This window comes from Haemaphysalis longicornis, unplaced genomic scaffold (assembly GCF_048455015.1).
Source record: "Haemaphysalis longicornis isolate Haplotype H1 unplaced genomic scaffold, Haemaphysalis longicornis Haplotype H1 scaffold_1, whole genome shotgun sequence".
In the NCBI taxonomy this organism is placed as follows: Eukaryota; Metazoa; Arthropoda; class Arachnida; order Ixodida; family Ixodidae; genus Haemaphysalis; species Haemaphysalis longicornis.
This window is the reverse complement of record NW_027526203.1, coordinates 70,264,821-70,269,820: the sequence shown is the minus strand read 5'-3', so window position 1 is coordinate 70,269,820 and position 5,000 is coordinate 70,264,821. Positions and strand designations below refer to the sequence as shown.

The 5,000-nt window shown below is 45.4% G+C and overlaps 1 pseudogene; it reads right to left on the bottom strand.

Moving 5' to 3' along the window:
• The window catches only part of LOC144164452 (uncharacterized), a 14,625-nt pseudogene extending 12,820 nt beyond the window's left edge, over positions 1-1,805 (bottom strand).
• Positions 1,806-5,000: the final 3,195 nt, after the last annotated feature.

Genomic DNA, 5,000 nt, shown 5'->3' with positions numbered 1-5,000 from the left:
CCAATGCAGGAAAAAAGGCCATTGTGCTATGCATGTGAAACTTTTGTATTTTGCAACTTTTCACCTCAGTGTAACCATGTTTGTGGCACAATAAAGATATGCACATAGTTATATTCAATTCTGAGCAGTCCTTATTCTCGAGAACTGGAAATTTCCAGGTGTAGACATTATCACACTGTTCCCGTACCTCGTTCTCAATTTTTCATCAAAGGCCCATGTCCCTTCCTTGGCTAAGCCTTGATGTTCATGCCATTAATTTTTGATTTGCTACGCACGTGACAGGCGACCTTTCCTAATCAATACTTCAACGGTGCGACGCCTTGATGTAAAACACAACAGTTCGAGCCTGACCGCTTTGACAATAACTGAGAGCAGTGGGCAGACACTGCGATGTTCATTTTTTAGGTGATAGCCCAGGCTCACGCAAACTGTTATAAACCTACCCTGAAATACATTACTAGCATCAAACAAATTTGTAGCCCGCATATCATCGATGATAATTTGTCATGCATGTGGCTTTTAATGAATACAGCAGAGTAGCTTATGTGCACTCGTGGTCCAAGCCCACACTGATCACACTAAACATACCAGGTTTACATTTACGTGGGGCTCATCTGCAACAATTCAGAGACAAGGTGGAGCCGTAGATGTAGCACGCAATCCAATATTTTCAATGCCGTTTGATGCATAACATTTTTGTATTTCAAACAAGACTTTCCTGAACTGCTAAAAATACATAACTGACCACTTGTATCCCTACCTTAACAGAGGCAGGGGAAAAGTGTTAGTGCATCATTGCTTTTACGCATTTCCTCGATATGTAGAATAAGTAGTTTCGCATCCCGCAGAATGACAGAAAGCTACTGTTAAACTACATGCACCGTCTTCTATATTCATTTGTGTTACTGCATGAAAGCACACCACAGTGAAATAGGATATGCTCGAAATTACGGCTTCCCCGAAAGGGCAACAAACCCTCCAACTATACTTTTTGCCCTCTGATTGGTAATACCAGGCAATCAATACTATCAAATGACATACCAGCATCATGTCGCCTTCCTTTGTAAGGTCCGTCCAGCTCGCAGATGATGCCGTTTGCGCACATTACCGCCTGGTATTTCACGACGTGAAACCGTTTGTGCCCGGAGAAAAACTCCTGCTGCTCCATCGTCGGCCGGCAAATCCGGCGCGCAGTGCCGTCGATGAAGCCCCAGCAGCTCCTCAGCGGCGCACCCCTCGCATGGACGGCCTGCGAAAAACGAACGTTGCTAAAAGTGCACCCAGCGCACCAACGGAAATGTGCTCTCACCTCAGCAAACTCGTGCATACGGGACGGGGTCATCCAATCGTGGTTGTTCATGTCCGACAGGAGGTGGGCGAAGTAATACTCGATGTGGGACAAGACTTTGTTCACCACGCTGCATATCACCGTCCCGGGCGGACCAAACTCTACCTCCAGCTCGCACAAGCGGTTTGGGTACGCGAGGCGCCGCAGCGTCATGCATAGGGCCTCCATGCCCGACACTCTGACACGCTGGCCACTTATCACGTCATCCGGAATCTTCAGGGTGGTGAGAAGCTCAAAAATGTCATCTCTCTCGACTCTGAAGAGTTCCACGAACTTGCGCCGCTTAATACTGGCCACATCTAGAAGGCCGTACTGCGCGGTGAAGCAGTACGGCTCCGGCTGCGAAACGACGAAGTAAATTTCCTTTATCTCGCGCCAGGTAAGCGTATCGAGAAGAAGTGGATCGTGCAGCACGCTGTACGGCATGACGACGTTGGCTGCGCAGCACACCAAAAAAAAAAAAAAATCGATGAGTTGTCCTATTCGCCCGTGCGCCGCGAAGACGGCAAATACAGGAACGACAGGACTGACAGGACCAGGACGAGCACGACGCAACGCTGTTGCAGGCGCTGCAGCATGCCGCTACCTGTCAACTGCTTTTATAAACGCACACAAGTATTTGCAAATACAGGCTAAGAACCATGCTTATGCTTTTTTGTAGGATGGCTTTTAGACTTCACATGCTTTACGTGGAAACGAATTGCCATTTTTTGGTAACTGCGCGAATGAATTTTTGGCACACCCCGCTCCGCTACCGGCGTGCGGAACTCACGCTACGTAGAGTTCCTCAGTTGCGCGACCGCCCGCCATCTTGTTATCCGGACTGCTGCGGGAAAGCCGCCCGTCGCGAGTGTAGGAGCCTCGCCGCCACGCTTGACGAGGCAGGATTACATCTTTGATGGAAGTTCCAAAACCGTGAATTGATTAGTATACGCCGAGGCCGGGACGTTCGAAAGTACGAAGAGCACAATTCTCGTAATGGAGTACCGTTGCAACATGAAGTGCAGAGGTGCGCTGACTGACACGAAAACGTAGAACAGGGTGAATAACACAAAAACAGACAAGGTGAGGTGCAAGTAGTACACCTCTGCATTTCAAGATGTTAAAACACCAACTAGCCCACACCCAAGCCTTGCTGAACCTAATACCGTGGCAACCCCTGTGATTACCTTCCTACAAACGGCAATTAAATCCTCCTTGCGTTCCCCCTGGCTGAACTATCAGATAGATGCTAAACATAACCGGACATCGGTATCTTGGCTACAGGCAGAGTGACTAAACGCTTGAGAAGGATTCTCCAATCCGCAATGATAAAAATTCACATTACTTTAAAACACGGACACGGGTCTGGATGGGAGCGAGGCAGATCGAACTCGTATACCGTGCTCCCTGTAGACCACGTCTACCACCCCCCTTGCTGAAAAATATTGAAAACGTCTCCTCATCCTACGGGGAGGAACACCATCCTTTTCCGTGCTACATGGTGATATCATCGCTTAAGAGTCGCAAACTCTTTTCAGGACACAAACCAGCACATACGTATCCACATATCCAGATCAGCGAAGATTTTTGGTAGGAAAGGTCCGACAGTAACTTAAATGCGGGAAACACGCACCTCTTGGTCACCCCTGAGCTTTCGATATGACCAGGTTTTGCACAACCTAAACAAATATCCAAATTATGTCCATACATGACTGGTTGCACTGACCAGCTTGTCACCTGAGGATCAGCGTGAGCTGATTCTGGGGCCTTAGAATTCTGGTTTAATCCATATGGTCTGCCTTTTCTTGCCGCTTTTCTTAAGCTCCGAACAAATCTTACTCAACAAAGATATTTCTGTCCCTCCCTGTCTCCTTCTGGTTATCTTATAAAAAACCCAAACGTTCAGTCAGGCCCCCACAATAAACACTTTAAAACTTTGACACTGTTGCTTTCGCTCTCAAACTGACCAACACTTCGCAGCCGCAACTTTTCACGCCAATATCTTAATCCTCCCAAGCGTAGATATCACAGAGTCTGAGTGCCGCGTTGATTAAAACCATTGCGGCTAGCCTAGCTCTCGTCCGTGAACTTCAGAATGTAAAAAGCACAAATGGTAAAATCAGCAACTCCGTTACAAAACGCTCCCTCGACTCCGGAGTAACGCTAGCGCGTACAAACATCTTAAGACCAAAACGTAATTGTCATCTGCAACTTTTCATTTTTTTACTAGCTGTTTAATATCTCGACTCATGGTGGAAATGCATCTATTATCGATGGGCCGGCAGTTCTTTAAAACCGACCTACGGATCCGTTTTAACTTTCTTTTTGATTGTATTATCCCTCGGAATATCCAGTGATATCAATTTTTAGTCGATTTGAATCGTTCTGGCACAAAATATTTCACAAGGTGATTGAAGACATCCCATACGTAGTCTACGCTTGCGCCAAAGTCTGCAATTTCTAAAAATGTATCGACTTTGAGGCAATCTAAAATACATACATCATCAGTAAAAGCAGATTTCTAAGTGCGCACTTTTGACGGACGGAGGACTTTCCGAACAGACATGTTTAAAGACGTCACTACCATTTTATGGCCTGATACAGCATATCCGATGTCACAGTTCGCTACAAAACGACTTATGAGATTCGAAACAACACCAAGATCTGATAGTGTCGAAGTTTCTGGCCGTACATTTGTGAAAGCAGGCACAATTTGTGTCACGTTATGATTACATGCAATATTTCATAACTGATCACAACTTCGTACTTCCGTCACTCCAGAAGAGTTGAACGCAATGAATTCAAGCTAGATTATAATTCCACAGAAGGAATATGTTTTCACCTGGTTTCATGTGCACGTTCATAAATGCTTTCAAATTTACAAGCACTCCAACAGGAGAATGGGGGTCCTGTATAAACCACCGATTAGCACGTTACGGGCATTGTAATCCAAAGTAGTAGTCCAAAGTAGTAGTAATCCGAAGTACTTCTAATCCAAACTCTTTTGAGGTCACATGGATCATCAAGTATCCTTAAGGAAATGTCGTTTTTGATAACTAAATAGCTACCCTCCCCTTCTGGCGCACCAATCCTTTCTCATTATCGAACATCCAAAGGGCGTAACTTCAAATTCAGACGCATCGGGATGCACCCATGGTGCTGCTATTACCAATGCGTCTGGATCGTACTCGATTATAATGCTTTCTAGACACCGTACTTATTCAGCAAGCTCCATGCATTCATGTTCAATATTTGAAAAATTCCAGATTTATTTTCATTGAGTTAGTCATTTTCCGAAGCCGAGCGCAGCGTGGCGGCATAAGGCGGCAACGCGTATCATGACTGCTCATTTCATCCCAGGCGCAGAGCACATTTTAACCTTTATCTTGTCAAAAGACCATGTCGCCTTTGCTCCGGTTTTCCTTTCATCTGCTGTAGAGTTCCACACGTTTTTCTGTGCAGTCGCTACTCTTTTACAAAAATCTTCTTGCACGCTGAACGGGGTTAAATTTTATTTTGAACTCCTCTTAAATATTTTGTTTTTCCCCTCAGGTGTCCTACTCAAAGTATCGCTGACTGAGTTGTTCCCGGGATCTTCTTACCTAACAGATGAATTCTTTCGATAGAATTCAGTTTTTGTTCTAGAATTTAACTGAATGATCGCGCAAAA